This window comes from Parus major, chromosome 3 (assembly GCF_001522545.3).
Source record: "Parus major isolate Abel chromosome 3, Parus_major1.1, whole genome shotgun sequence".
In the NCBI taxonomy this organism is placed as follows: Eukaryota; Metazoa; Chordata; class Aves; order Passeriformes; family Paridae; genus Parus; species Parus major.
The window spans coordinates 32,193,949-32,210,144 of NC_031770.1; the positions used below are offsets into that span (position 1 = coordinate 32,193,949).

General features: G+C 52.1%; 1 long non-coding RNA gene across 1 annotated transcript; it reads left to right on the plus strand.

The window, feature by feature from the left end:
• The first annotated feature begins 4,524 nt into the window (after positions 1-4,524).
• LOC117244019 lies at positions 4,525-15,926 on the plus strand. The gene is made up of 3 exons (XR_004496308.1): positions 4,525-5,720; positions 6,801-15,523; positions 15,624-15,926. It is a non-coding gene; the product is annotated as an uncharacterized LOC117244019 (long non-coding RNA).
• The last annotated feature ends 270 nt before the right edge of the window (positions 15,927-16,196 follow it).

The following is a 16,196-nucleotide window of genomic DNA, read 5'->3' on the forward strand; positions in this document are numbered from 1 at the left end:
CATGAATTCTGTGTTTTCCTACATGGACTGGGGATGGGGGGGCTGGATAGGGGCTGTTTATCATGTCTAGTTTATGGTAGGGATGCTATTGTAACCCTTTAAACAATGCTAGGCAGAACTAGGCCAACAATTTGTGTGGTCCTTGAGGAATGTCTGAAGTACAGGCATGCTAGTAGAGGTACAGACCAAGCTCAGGCTGCATTCATGGCTCTAAAATCTGCCACTTTGTTATGGGTTGTCAGTGGATTTTAACATAGAAATGAGGCTGGCGTTTGTCTTTCTCTGTCTGTCAGCCCACCCCTTACCCTAGTTGTTGTCTTGTGCCCATCCTATTCAGCAATGAATACACTCAAACCAGGCCCATGCACCAGTGGGACAAGCCCACTTGAATACCCAGCCCTTCCTGTACATTCCTCTCACCTCTGATTTCACCAGGCTGTGCCTCAAATCCACCCTATTCTTTTCCCCTCCAAATCACGTGTATTTAATAGGCCATTCAGGAAATGAGACAAGTCTGATGATTCCTATGCCCTCTTGAGATGCACCAGATTTCAGGACAATCTGAAGAAGGGGTTGCATTGCAGAGCATATACTAGTGCATATACTTTAGCCAGGGGCCCTCTGGTCCCAGGGAAGGCAACAGGAGTGCTGTGCTGCAGTTGTGTACCCACTGGTGTTGCAGACCCGCAGCAAGGTTCCCAGGTCTTAGCTGACCCAGTTTCACACACTTGGCACTGAATATGAGGTGTAATGGAGCAGCACGTCACTGGCAACACAGCCCTCCCCAGCTCTGCCCAAGTTCTGCTTCCAAGGACTATTCACTGGCCTGCCTTTTTAATTAAGAGGATCCAGGAATTTGAATGGGCTTTCGGTTGACTTTCTACCAAGTCTCAGCCTGGCTTGGATGCTGTCCTCATAAGTGCTGAGATCTGTTTGGGCTGTGGCAGCCTGTGGCTCAGCTGCATTGAGACATCCTAAGCCAAAAGCCCCTGGTGCCATGCAGAAGGGTTAACAGTCTGCTTGCTCTCACTGTGCTTCAGAGAGCTTTGTTCATTGGAGTATTAAATTCCACAGCTGTAAATAATCTGCAGCGAGAGAGATTATCAAGGCCCTGGGAAGAAGCAGCTTTTATTAATAAGATCAGTCTCCCTGCGAAGCATCACGTAGTCACTCTCCACCCTTTCCTCGCTGTCTCACCAGGCATTGCCAAGGTCCAGTGGCAAAACTTCCCCACCTCCATCCTATGCCACCCATCCTCTTGCCATGCTCCCTCTGTCTTGCTATTGCTGATCAGTAAATATGGCTCTTCACAGCAACCAGCAGTGCAGTTACCTGATATGTAATTGTGGTTTGACATGGCCAGGCTGCTGTTAGCCAAGGTGGGAAGGTAGTGGGATACATTCTTGCTGAGACAAGAGTGTGGTGCTTCTCGCCATCATGGCACCTGCCTCTATGCCAGGCTGGAGGCTGCTCCACCTCTGACTCCTCCAGGGGTATGGCTGTGGGGACTTTTCTCAGAGCATCTTTTGTGAAGGCAGGAAGATGCTCAGGGTGGACTTTCCTCTAGCTAGGAAAACCAGCCTAAGAGAGGCTTTTAGGATGGACACCAGGGCCTGGCCCTCTTTCAAGCTTCCCAGTTCCAGGGGATTCCTCACTTCTGTGTGAGGAAGAATCCCCTTGCCTAATTCCTCCTCAAATCCTACTCCTGCTCACAAGAAATTTCTGGTCTTAACATTCCCAGCAGTGATGGATTCCCCTCTGCCACTAGAGCTGAGAACACAGCAGCTGAGTTTGCAGTGGGACATCAGGCCTTGTGGTGTTTCCCACCTACAGGAGATGGCTGTAGCTGCGGTCGCTCACCACTATGCTGCACTAATCCACCTGGTGTAGGGCTCTGCCAAGCTTTTAGATTTCTTTTCTGGCAGAGCTAGAGAGTTAACATGAGGTCCCTATAACCCCTAAACATCTGTAAGCAGAGTACACAGCCTCCTTCTCTCCTGGGAAAGGGATTGGTATTTGGGGAGCAGCAAATGCTTTGAATTTGGGGGAGGGCACACCCCAGTTTGCACCAGGCTTTCAGGACACTGTTAAACACTGTTAAGCCATGGTATGAGCTCTGAGAATTCAGAGGTGAGCTCAGCCTGCCACATCCCACTTTCCTAGTTTTCCTGGAAGCTGCTGAATTCAGCGCTAACCCTGACAAGGCACATCTTCCCCCACCACCATCACTCACACAGCTCACTTCTCCTCCTTATATTCCCAAAGAAGTTTGTACCCTGCTGACCAAAGCGTCACTTTTAATTAAAATGGTTCCCCTGCAACGCATCATCTGAATGTCTCTAGTTATTCCTGCTGGGCTCCAGCCATAGGGATGTGCAGGGGTAGAGTATCAGGTCAGAATCTCTCCAAAATGCAGCCAGAGAAAGTCAGAACAGAGAAAGCAGATGATTGCTTCACTGCCCCAAGAAAAGGCCAGGGAATGAGGCACTGCCTTTCTCCCTGCAGAGGCGTGTGGAACAATGGATGCCCAGGGAAGGCTGGGAATGAATACTGTGAGCAGGGATCATCAGTTCCCTGGGCATGGCTGAAGTTCCTGCAGGAGAATCAAGCCAGCAGCCATGAACTATGCTTGGTGGGGTTTGGAGGACTCTCTCCAAAGCCCTGAGAGGAGTATGGGTGGTATCTCTACTGGGGTTTGGTAAGTTGAGAAGGGAGGTAGGTCAATATAGAAAGGATTCCCTCCTAAATGGAGACAAGCTTTTCTATCAAAGTTGCAGGGCTTCATTTGGGTTACCTAGGAGATCATCTGGAGCAAAGGCTTCCTGCTCCAAGGTGGCTTAGCTCTCAAGAAAAACACCTTCACCTCCCTCTGCCCCCAGTGTACTGGCAGCTTTTCCAGGGATGAGAAAAGAGGAGACTGCTAAGAACCAGTAACTCCTCTAGAGCACCACATGGATCCATTCTTCCCACTTTCCCTAAGAAGGCTGAGTGCTAGCTCCACCCACAGCTGCTGCAGGAGTTTCACTGGGCTGAGGTCCTGCAGTGGCATAGCTGCTGATGGTACCTCAGACATGCTGCAGGCTTAGCGCTGAGCAAAGGGAATTGCCAGGGTGTGGCACCCTTGCACGAGTGCGGCCCCTATCCCAGCCTGGGTGGGACACATGCCATACATGGTCACTGTGACCCTCACACCTCACATGTAGATGCAACAAGTGGACACCCTGTGGGGTTGGTGGTGTGCAAAGAAAGATGTTTTACCCCAGCCCCTGAAGAGACCCTAATGCTTGTTCCTTGGAAAGCAGAAATTCATCCTTCTGGCAGGAGATGAGCAAAGCCAGGGAGAAGCAGGTAAAAGGCCTTGCTGTGCAGTAGGGAGGACTCTCTGGAGGGCTTGAAACCCATATGGATGTTCTTAGGAGCCTCCCATCTGTTGGGGCATTATTATAGCAGCCCTCATGTCATGTGCAGCCATAGAGCAAGAGGTATTATGCACTCATATGAGCCTGTGGCATCAGCTAGCAGTAAACTGAAATTCTTTTCCTCTTGGACATGCTGGGCTGAATCCATGGGTACTTATGCAAACTGCTGGGATGCGTGTGTGCAGCTTTATTGAAGTATGTAGCATTTCATCCCTGCATGGTGGGTAGCAGGAATCAGGCATGTGCCCGGTCTGTGGCTTTTCCTTGCTCCTGTCAGCTTTGCTCTCCTAAGAGACACTGTCTGCCCCCTCCCACGCAGCATCTCGATCCCCGTCCCCATCCCCGCTCCCCGTCCCTGCAAGGCGGGAGGCTGCCACAGGGTGTCAGGCGGGTGCCAGGCTGCCTTCCCACGGAACCGGGCTGCGGGACCGCCGGCTGCCGCCCGTGGGACTGGGGATCCCGGCGGGCCTGGGGAGCACGCCTCCGAGAACTGCAAATAAGGGGCAGGGCTTGCTGTCACCGACACCCCTGAGCGCGCCTCTCTCCAGGGGGAGGATGGCTTCTCTTCCTTTTCCCACGTAGGGAGAGAGATACGTTTTCCAGGTGCTGTGCGAGTTTTGCCTGGTCTTACAGAGGAGGGAGGGGAAAGCTGGTGGTCTCTAGTCTGGAGCACCCCAGGTGAGATGAATTATGTTGGGCCTCAGCGCCTGGCTGTGGAATGCAAAGGAAGGCTGCCTGACGAGGGGAAACAAAGGGCCTTGGATAGCAGCGCTAGCGAGCAGGAAGTGTTGGCAAATACGGCTGCCATTGCTCGGGGAAGAAAGCAGCTGAGCAGGGGCGTGGGGAGACACTGAGCTCAAGGGGCTGTGGGTTCCTATCAGGAAAAGGGGATCGGGAGGTTCGTGGTGCTGAATCTCCCTTGGCAGGCACCTGCTGGACCTTGAATCAAGTTCAGTTGTGCTTCTCCCAGCTCTGCTTTGTGGCTGCACTGAGCGTGGGGGGAACCCATTTTTCCCACTGCATTTTCGTGGTGGAGGCGGGGGAGCTGGTGCAGAGAGAGAGCAGGCTGGGGAGGATGCATCAGTGAGTGACGTGTGATGGTGGAGCGAGCAGTGGCCCAGCCTCACTCAGGTGCAGTTCTCCGTGCTGCGCCTCACGTACAGAGACGCTGTCTATCCTCCAGCTATTTACCACCAGCTCATTTTGCAAACTGCACTCAAAAGATTTTTTTTTCCCACTCTCCCTCCCTACTTCCCTCCCTCCCTCTCTCTGTTCCCTGTAGAGATGCTCAGTGTTCCCCATTCAGCTTCAAGCACAAGGTCTTCCATCTGCACAGGCATTGTACACGCTGACCTGCAAGCAGGTTCTTTTTGGCTTGTCCAAATTCACTCCCTTTCCCTTCTCCCACTCCATCGTGGCTTTAGTCCTGGTGGGTGGAACTGTGGTGAACAAAGAGGGAGGCTGGTGTGAGCTGAAATCCTGCCGGGGGACACCTGGCCAGAGAGCCTGCTGCTCCTGCTCACACACCCATGAGCCTGGAGGTCTGGCCCCTGCTGCCCTGCAGGGCTGCTCACTTCCCACTGGGTTGTGGGGTTGCCATCTTTACTGACTGAGGATAACTATCCTTTGTTACGGGAGAGGAAAGAAGGAAAGGGAGGGAGGAAAGGAGGAAAAGGAGCTCATGCGGGACTGGGGAGAGTCCCCTGAGGTGGGAAGGCACAGGAGTTTATTCCTGTGGGGGGGCTGGTAAGGGATGTGGAGTAAGACCCAGCCAGGGATTGCCCCATTGTGTGTTGAGGAGGGAGAGTAGAATATTACAAGGAGAGGGCAGTGGGAGTCTCGGCCCTCCCCAGTGGGGAATTGGAAAGGGATTGATGAGGAAAAGGGGCTGCCCTCAGTGTCTCTTCCTGGAGGGGGTTGCTTGGCCCTGGGGGGGTTTCTTCCTGAGCAGGGACTATGGCTGACTGCTTAACTCACCGTTCTCCTGGTGGGTATGTGCTGCTTTAATCTCTTTTTTTTTTTTGAAACCTAAGGCCCATGACTTGTCTCAGGCTTTTACATCCTGTCTCCCCCGTGCCGAGAAAGGGCTTTGTGGTTTTAAGGAGGTGCTTGAAAACACGAGCTGGGGGTTTCCCTAAGGGTGGGAAACCAGACAACATAGGTAGGAAACTGCTGTCTCTGTCTTCTGATTTCTGCCAGGCTGGGCGGTGGTGGGGCTGACCGCTCAGCTCTTGGTCGTGCTCACCCCGAGGGTGGCGAGAAAACCACCCCAAATACAGCTGGGGCACACCTGAGGCTGGGGTAAGGGTGTGGACGGAGAGATTCCAACTTGGCTTTAAGGGCAAGGACAGGACTGCCGTTCTGCCCCGTGGGAAGTCTCTTGTGGGCTTTGAGGACGCTGCTGGGACGGAGGCTGGCGGTGGGGCCGGGACCCGCGGGCAGAGGTCGGGGGTGCGGCTGGGTGCAGGGGGGCTGAGCTGGGGGCTGCCCGCGGGCCGAGTGGAGAGGAGGGCCGGCCGTCGCACGCTACGGTAGGTGGCAGTGCCGCCCGGATTTTATGAATGGAAGAGGAGGAGGGGAGGCAGATGGATGCGGGGAGGTGGTGATGGAGAAGCGGGGGGCGGAGGGGAGGGGAATTTTCTGGCTGTGCTCCGGCCTCCACCTCCGTCCCCCTCACCCCTGCGCCAGGCACCCTCCCCCCGCCTCTGCCCGGTTTACATGTCGGGCTGCACGTTGCCGCGGCCGGATCCAGCAGCCAGCAGCGCTGGCAGCCGCCCCGAGTCAGCTGCTTCCCCGCGAGGAGCGGCGGGAGCCGAGCGGGGCGGGCGGCGGGAGGCGCCTGCGGGTGCCGGCGTTAAGGTGTCCTCAGGGAGATGGGTCCGGCACCGCCGGCTCCCCGCGCTCCCGAGCTGGACTGCCGAGCTGAACTTCGGGCCCCAGCGTGGCCCAGCGCTGCTCTCCACGAGCCCCTCGGTGCCCTGTTGGCAGTCTCAGGGTCGAGGTGCTGGGAGCAGGCTGGGCTTTGTGGGGCACAGCCTCCTCGTGCGTTCAATAAACTCCCTGCTCCCTGCTGCCCCTTTCCATGCCCGGCCTCACAGGGCAGTGCCGGGGCATCTTCTGCAGCTTCTTTGTTCCCTGGGGCATGTAAACAGTCCCGCATCCTGCTCTCCAATGACCCATCACTTGCATCAGAATACCCTTTGGCGGGGAAAGCCGGGAGAAGAAGCTGAGTAACTCCCTATTCGCTATTTGCTGGCAGAGGCAGGAAGTGAGGTCTATTTGATGCTTTGATATAAGGAAAGAAAAAGCTCCCTTTTATTGTATGTTTGTTTCTGGGGCCTCGGAGGCTCACCTGGGACTATGTGTGTTGGTCATTTCCAGCTGGATCTGGGATTTCCCACTGTAGGGACCAGAACAATAGCTTCGCTGGCACAGATGTGGGACGGGTGACTGAGCGGAAGAAATGACTGCACACAGCCCCACAGCTTCCGTGTCCCCCGGGGTGGGTGTGGATCATGCCTGCCGTGCACCACGAAACAGACCTCGCTGTTCCCAGGAGGTAATGAGCTGGGGCAATGGCTGCTTTCCTATCCACCCTGCCCATTCTGTCACATGGGAAATAAAATTTCCTTCAGAGGCAGATTTGTCTGCCTGCATTGGTGAGGTTTCTTTCTGGGAAGTGTTGGAGGTGCAGAGCTACTCGGGCAGCTCTGCTGAGACTGAGAGAGGTGCTTCACCAGGAGAGAAGGTATAACATGGCTCTTCCAAATAGCACACTGACCCAATTCCTGCTAGGGGTACCTAGCCATGTGCCACCCCTATGCCACTGTGCCAGAGCAGAGCTGTCCTGTGGTCAAGGTCAGGGACCCTGCGGAAAGTGCCAGCACAGTGCTTGCAGTTGCTGGGCTCCATTTTTCAGCAGTACCCACTTAGGGGATGGCCAAGGATGGTGCTGCAGCACTGACCCCTTCAGCAAGGCCAGCTCTGCCCCAGGAATGGTGTCATGCAGATCTGGTGGTGCCTTTGGAACTGTTTGGGCACCAGTTCAGGCACATTGGCCCTGCTTTAGCCTGGATGATCCCACTTGCCTGACCTAAATCCCACAGTGGTTTCAGCAGGACACAGGGTTTTTCATCAGTCCTTACCTGAACCATTTAGGTAGGATTGCTGTGTGCTGGCAGGTAGTTACTTTAAAAGGGTCTATGCTTCAGCGTCATCCTGGGTCCTGCACAATCTTTCATCCAGAGGGCATGCAAGAGGAGAACTCTCCATCCAATGGAGTGAAGTGCCCCTGGGGCTGTGAGGGGATGTGGGAGGAGGACAGGAGAGCCTGTAGTGACATAGGTGCTTCCACACTGTGGTGGCCAGGAGGTCCCTGCCTAGTTTTGCACTTTGCAGCACCTCCAAGCCACTGGTATCCCAGGCCTTGATGGGGCTCAAGGCTAGGGAGGACAAGGCAGCACCTTGCCACCCTGTGTTAGCCTGGCTCAAGGAAAGAAGAGCATCTGAACTCCAGATGAAGCATGGAGCAGAGCCCAGCTGCTCAGCTGGGCCTGCAGTTTCTCACCTCCACCCTGTGACCAGCATTAGTTCTCACTGCTTGGCAGCCAGGAGCTCAAACGGTGCCTTGCTTGGACAAGCTGTCAATCCAAGGATTTTTGTTTTCATATTAAATCAGCTAAGTATTCAGAATCAATTCCAGCTACCACCATGGGGAAAGCTACTCCAAGATACATAAATCCCTGCCAAACCTGCCTGTGCTACCTCTGAGGCAGCAGTGCCACTGCTCTGTAGTGCTGCTGGGAATGGGTGTGTGGCAGGGCTCTGACCCACTGTCCAGCACTCACACAGTGTGTGAGTGTGTCTCAAGGGGAGAGGATCTCTCTGCAAACCTGCCAGCCAGCATGCAGGGAGCTTGCCCTGATATCACTTTGCTGGGGGGGCATCCAAATGCATGCCCAGATTTCTTTCCTCAGGAAGTGGTTGGAAAGAAGGGGATAATGCCTGTCTGGAGCCTCAGGTGGAGGAGAGCAGGATGGGGGAGCTGTTGTGCAACCCCACCATCCTGTGCTCAGGTCCCCATGGCTGTGGGACCTCCACATCCATGCAGGATGAGACCTTACTGTGTAGGACAGCCACACATTCAGGCCATTTGCTACGTGCCTGGTACTTTGTCTTGCTGGGTTTTCCCCATGTGGTTTGCGGGACCTGGAGCTTGTTGGCCTGCTGGGCACACCACACAGCATGTCCCTTTTCCAGGGTGAGCTTGTCTGGCTCTCCCAGTCCTGTTTTGGGAAGCAGGCATTAGGGTAGTACGCTGTGCTGGGCACGTAGGCCATCCTTGGGTAGTGACTCTGAGTGTTTGGCCGTCTGATGTAATGAACTAATTAGGAATTTGCTGTCACCACAGCTGGACTCACCTGGCTTGCACGCTACAGCCGGGTGATTCTCACTCCGTGTGACAGTCCTCCAGCCTCACGGGGCACCAGGAATAGCGGCGAGGGGATCACATGGCCACTCTGGCTGTCCTCCCCTGCACTGTGACAGCCTTCTGGCAGCCATGCGTGCAAGTGTTACGAGGTGGATTCAGTGGCTGTGGAGAAATGTGCTCCTCCTCTCCAGCCCCTGTGGGACAGGCAGGTGATGTATCTCCTGATTTGCCAGCAGCACACGTGGCTGGGACATGGCCCTGGCAGCAGGCAGCAGTGGTCATGGCACTCCTCCTCTTGGGGATTCAACAAAGATAGCCCATGGCAGTAATGTGACCAAATGCCTTTGGAGATTTCTCCCTGGTGCTTTGAAAGGATCCTTGTGCCAGGCAAAGAGCTGAGCAGGGCAGATCCTTGCAGCAGGGAAGCGTCCTGCTGCCTGTAGAAGCATGGCTCTCTGCTTATACTGCCTCTGTGGTGCCAACAGCTGTGAGGTGGAGTAGGCACAACATACAAGGACTCCACTTCCCAAGTAACACACAATGCAGAGAATCCTTCAATGCTGATGAATGATTTTCATACCTGTCCAGATACACAGGTTGCATAATGGGCCTTGAGTGCTGATGCTAGCTCAGGGCATGCCAGCATCACTGGGTTTTCCCCCAGGGAACCCCTGGAAAGAGCCCACTCCCAACATGTGCCAGGGGCCAGTGTCTGTGAGTGGACATACTGAGAACCACCATGGTGACCATGAAGGTGGGGGGTCCTGGGGAAGGCATGCTGGGCATAAGCAGAAATCAGCCACAGCTGCTGGAAGAGCCTCAGAGAGGAAAAGTATTCAGCCCACAGAAAATGAATTAGCGTTGACGTTCACTGAACATTTGTTTTGATTAAGCAATGTGGCTCCAAGTTTCTCAGCTGTGGGAAGTTGGTCACCACAGCACTCACTGGATGTTTTTTGGTGTTGCTGTTCATGGCACTGGCCAAGGGACTGAGTGGTGGTGGGGAGAGCTGGCCCCACCCTCAGAAGCCTCCTCCTTTGCACCACACCTTCTCTCCCTGGTTTCTCCTCATCCAGAGAGCTGAGGCAATGGTGGTTTTTCCTTTCCAGAAGTGGATGCTCTGAGTGATGCCCTGTCCCAAAAGACATATGCAGCATTTGCAAGGAGGCCGTGGTGGGGCATCTGGTGCGAGGACCTCCTGAAATTTCCTGTGGGTGCTGGAGATATGGAGGTGACAGGCAGCCTTGTCCCAGCTTGGTTCCAGCCCTGCTGGGATGGTGACACTGGTAGTCATCAGGGCATTGACTGTTCCACCAGCTTCCAAATGCAGAGTTTAGGAAAGGCTGTGGCTGGGGACTGTGAGCTGCTCTCCACTGCCACAAATACCTTGTAGCAGTTGTATGTGTGGCTCTGCCAGCTGGGCATGCAAAAATACCTTACAGGCATGGAATAAAACATTTATTTCTTAGAAATCTGTATAAATTGGAACCATCTCCCAACAAGAAGTGCCGAGTTTGGTTTCCCGATGTAAAGTGGCAGCTACAATGAAGAAAAAGACAAAAAAAGGCTGGACCACCCACAGTCAGAGGAGAGAGTGCCCTGGGCCCCCGGGGTGTTTGGAAGGGGAACCATCTGGGCCCTAGGGTCTCTGCAGGTGGGATGCTTGCTGCCTGCAAATGTAGGGAAGGCTTCCTGCAATCCTCCACAAACCCAAGAGAGCCACCTTAAGAGCTCTCCCTCCATAGGACCAAACGGGATCCGCCAGGCGTTTCATATACCATATTCTATAGCCAAGGAAGCCTTAACAAAGAGCCGTATGCTCTCACGTTTCGCTTCAGGCTTCTCCCTGCTGCAGCTGGAGCTGAGTTTTTAAAAATCTTTGTGTCATTATTTCGTTCCTCTTTTGATTCAGCCATCGAGGGACAAGGAGATGCCAAACGAAAAGAATGGCCATTTAAACAGAACTAGATTGAAGAGGCAGTGTGTGCGCTGAACAACAAGTCTTTTTACATTTCATATGATCTTATACATGGGCTCCATTCAGTATATTTCCCCTCTGTTTCATTTGAATGTACAGAATTAGTCATTCACATCCTCTGGAATTACGGCTCTTTAACACTTCCATTCTGAGCTGCCTCCATATTTTGGGGGTTGGGAGTGTTATTAGCTCAGCTGGGAAAGCACAAGCTGAGGTCAGAGTTGGTCTTGCAGGCTGAAAATGAGCTTTTTCTTTTTTTGGAAAGTGCAAGATTTGGTGCATGATGACTCCGGTCAGAAAAATATACGACGATACACAATAGTGTGTATGTGCTGCTAGAACATGCATGGATCTAGTTTCAGTGGAGGGGGTCTTTTTCACATTAATCCCAGTGAAATTATTTAGACAGAAAAGTGAGCTTTGGTTTTTGGATGTGGGATTAGCTCCGCAATTGCCTGAGGTCGCATGCGTGGCTGTGTCCTTGTGCATGGCTGCTGCCTCATTGTCTTTTTGAAAGACAAATATCAAAACCAAATATTTACTGTGCTATTTACTAAAGCTCCCTGGATACTGATACAAATTTAGAAGAGTTGGCCCAGAAAACTCATTCAAACTGAGTTAGAGTCACAAGAGGTAAACCATGCTGCTAATTCTGCTGAAAAGCTCTGCACTGCACTGCTGGCACTGCTGCCCCAAGTAGGGATGGGACTGTGCAGTGGTATTGGTGCATCCTGCAGCCTATGCTGCCTTCCCTGAGAGTCCTGCAGCATTCCTGTGGTGTCACACACATCATCAGAAGGAAGAAGGCTGGCTTGGGAACATTTCTCTTGTGAATCTGCCTTTTTTCTAGATTTACTTGTCAATTGGCACACCTCAGCCAGTGTCATCTTTGGGGGGGTGTTCCACCTTTCCCCAGCATTTACTGGGGAGTAAAGGAGGGTTCATTGCCAGACAGATGGGATGCCAAAGTGGAAACGATTCTGCAGACAGGAGAGAGCAGAATCCACCATGTCTCTGCTGGCCACTTTGCGATGCCTATGTGCTGCAGAGAGGTGCTTCCCTTGAGGGACCTGCAGCTGTGGACCGACTGGTCTGCAAGAACCAACATCCCAGAAGAAAGTCTCTGCCTCCTCTGCCATTCTTTCTTTGCTATATATTTAACTTTTTCTATCCATGGCTCCTGCATCATCATCATTTCCTCAGGCCACTTCATCTGGTTGTTGTGGAAATGAGGACAAGACGGCAAACAATAAACATAGGCCCCCAACAGGGCAAATAAACCCAGCAAGGTCGAGTGTGACTCTGAAGGCAGCAAGGCTCCCATTTTCCCCTCGCTTTCTGTAAGAAAAGGATTACCTGCTCCTCAAGGACAGGAGTACAGGCCTGGGGGATGGAACATCATGCTCTGCAGGGGGTTGTGCCAGCTGACTTCACTTTAATACACAGCATCTGCTTGACAGGGTTCACCTGAGCCAGGCACAAATCCCAAGTCCCCAGTCGACCCCCCTGAACTAGTCAGACACAACCAGGTTGCAGACCTTCCTGGAGATCCCTTCAATCACAGCCCCCTGCCTTAACTTAACCTGGTTATTTATACCTTTTCCTGTGTGTGTTTAATTATAGCAAAACCTGGCAATATCACTGTGCTTAATGGTCTGTTGGCATTTCCATTATGAGCCCAGACTGGAAGGGATTATATAGCCTGAGTGTTTGAACTGAGCCTCAGACAGAGACTTGGCACAGACTTGCAACCCAAATACAGAGATTTTCAATTGGCTAATGGCAGTTTTGAAAAGGGAACATTTTCACATGCTTAGGCTCTTCCATTTGCTTAAGCTGCCTTCTTCTGTTTTAAACTCAGCAAGCAAAGAGTCGTAATTCAGCCTGTTACAGCAGTGACTCATGTTCATTGCGCAGTGATGCCATAACCAGCTAAGGCAAGGCCTTCTGCCTTAAGAGGAATTACACACAGAGAAATGACTTGGGAAATTCAGCTCTTTCACTCACTGCGGTGACACCATCTGTGTATCCTAACTGCAGCTGCCATGGCCAGCATGAGTTGTCTGACCGCATCTCAGGCTGTACAGTGGAGACACAGAATGTCACTTCATGCAAGATGTCCTGGACTTTGTGAGCAGCCAGTAGCACTTATAGGCCATCAGTTGTTTCATCCTCAAGTAGATGAATCAAACAGGATAGCCTGATCAAGTTCTAAAAATGCTTTTTCTTCCCATCAGCTCTATGGGGAGTCAGGGGTAATAGGCTCAGGCAGCAGTGTCCACACTGGACATAGTCTGATGGGACCAGTCACACTTGCTGGGAATCTAGAGGAGCTCCCATGGTGGGATGTGGTCCATCCATCTATCTCCACAAGAGTTTTCTCTAACAGCATGGAAGGCAGGCAAAAAGCTATGTCTTATTTTAATGCACAGGAGTCTTTGACACAGAAGAACCAAATGACATGATCTCCTAGTAGATCAAAGAGAGCCTTTTCTGGGAGAAAACCTAGATCTGCACTGCACACTGATGCCTCTGCAGGGCCTCTCGTCCTTCTGAATGCATTAAGTAAGCAAGTTGATATAACAAGCAAGAGAATATCATGTTTTGGGAAGAGTTAAAAGTCAAGTTGGCCAGACACCAACAAAGAAAACTGGCTAGTGAATGAAGAAAGGCTTATAGCAAAGACCATGTGTTGCAAACAGCCTTTCTCTCCAGAATGCTTGCTTTTGACCTTGGTGGAAGGTGTTCCTGTGTCCACTGGAGAGATGGTCCATCCACTGCTGTCTCCAATCTCTTGCCTGTTGGAGACAGAGTGGAAGGAGGTGAATACCAAACCCTGTACTCAGCTGGAGAAGAAGCATCAAGGCCCAAAGCCGCTGCATTTGCAGGTCATACCTAGAGGGATGCTATGCAAGGTGCCCTGGCTGCTGCTCCCCTGGAGCTGGGGTTGCACTTCATTCCCGATCTCAGGGGTACCAGAGCTGGGTGAGCTCACCCAGGCTGTGCTGGACGGCTGCACCCCCTGACCTGGGAAGGGCTGGTGGGGACTGGACAGAGGAGACAGCTCTGTTCCCAGCAGTGCTGTCACCATGGGAACTTTAGGGACCGAGGCCATTTACGGTTGGTTGTAAACCCTGACTCTGACAGCAAAGCCTTTCTTTGCCTTTTCCTCTGGACTTGGCCCTGACTGTCTCAGAGAAAGCAGGCTCAAATTCTACCTCCGGCTGGCTCTGCACACACACATCCCCTGGCACTGAGTGCTGGCCCACTGCGTGGGAGCTCCTCGAGCTCAGCGAAGTGTCCTGGCTGTCTCTCCCGGAGAAAGTGGAGCAGGCGCCTGAGGTGATGCCGAACATCACAGGTTTGACAGCTCTGAAGACACCTGCAGATATGCAGGGAAGGAGAAATGGTGGGTTAGCAGTGTCATTGCCCCTTGGAGGAGCTCTCAGATCAATTTGTCAGGCGAAAGATCTCTGTTAAAATTTAGCTCCCCTTGACAGATTCCCAGCTTTGAGCTGGAAAGGCTCATCTTTCAGCTTGGCCAAAACTGAAAGTGCTGTGGTGAAAAGATGGAGAAACAGCTGGCAGGAGCCAGCAGACCACAGACCATGAAAGAACCAGCCTGGAGGAGAAGTTGAAGGCAGAAGGATTTCAGCAGCCAAATCTAATCTTCTTCTGATGCCAAATGCTCCTGTGAAAGCCACTTAGGTTGTGCAGCTCCTGAGGACTCCTGTTGGGATGCTTCCCCAGCCTTCCGCTAGAGAGAGAGACATTAAAACACAGACCTGGTATTGATGCTGCTCTGTCTCCTGGGAGCTACAGTCCAGGTAGCTCATGACCATCTTGTCCTTTTGCAGGCTCAGCACCCCAGCTGGACCACTGATCCCACTGCGTGCCACATTACCCTGCTAACAAAATGTGGTGGCATGACCATGGTGCTGAATGGGAGTCTCTATGGCAGGGGAGTGTCTGGCAGGGCAGGACTTGGGGACCAGGAGGCAGCCCTTGTTCTTCATGGAGAAGGCCTGGGTGAGGGAGGGTATTTTGCTAGACTGCCAGGCTTTCAGGATTTCAGGTTTGTGTTAAAAAGTAAAAGCTCCCTGCAGAATACAGAACCTGCTGTAACAGCAGAATAAAAAATTCAATAGTTAGTTATAATTTAGACTCAATGATCCTTGTGGGTCCCTTCTGACTCAGGATATTCTAACACAAAGAGAAAGCTCCAAGAGATACTCTCTAGCCACTCCATACAGAAAGCCTTTCAGGGTAGAGCTGCCCACAGATGCTCCCTTTCCCAATGGCCCTCACATGCACATATACTCTCCACCTCAGTTTTCCCCACAGCTTGAGGTCCAGCTCTGCCTATTGGGCTTGGCAGGACCTGTGACCCCATCTACATAGGAAGACATCTCCTGGCAAAGTGATGCACTTGAAATAACATGGACCACTGCTTTCTCCATTCTTTTGCTTCATGTGCACGTGGATGAGTCACTGGCTGGCACCTTGGCTGGAAGATGGATAAGCCACCCCCATGCTGCTGACACAGCCTGAATACAGACTTTCTGCTCTTGCCTAGGTATGAGACCAGGATGAGATGATGTGCTTCCTAAGAAAAAGTGACTGGATTTGTTCTGGGCTTCCTGTGGGATTCTGGGGGAAAATGAAAAGGCTTTGCTGCTTTGCTGCTTTATGAGGGTAAGCACTGCCTTTTTTTTTTTTTTAAAGGTGTGCTGCTTTTGCATTTTTTTTTTTTTTTTATTTTTAAGAAAGTAGTAGGAAAATTTTCCTCCTTAAGGGAAAAACAAAGGACAATCAGAGACCGGCAGTGTTGACTGCTCATCCATGGAGAACAGTGGATCCATGAAAGGCTAAAGTCTGTTTGCACTGGTTCCTAGAGCTAATGAAGTATGACTGTGAAGGGGGCTCCTAATGCTAGTGCAAAGCAAGGCTCAGAAGCTTCAAATGTTTTCTTGGATGGACTCCAAACCTTCTGCCCTCCTTTGGGCTACAGCTGAGGCTGGAGACCTCAGAGCTGCGAAGACTTCAGTGCAGCTGCTTCCAAGAAAAACCGGAGCCATCACAATGAAAATAAATAAACAAATAGTGCTATTCTGAGCCTCAGATACATTGGAGTGTTTAATTTGCACCACAGCATGCAGGATGTGTCCCTCCCTGTTCGGGAGCAGTGTCCTGACTTACAATCTATTACTTTCTGTTGAATTATCTCCTCTGTCTTCTGAGAGGGAAGCGTGCACACCTCTAGCAGACTCTGAGCTCACCCTTAATGGGCTCTGTTGATTTCCACTATCAGGGCATCATGGTGTGGGACTGATTCATCCCCAACCAGCATGAGCACTCACAGTGTATT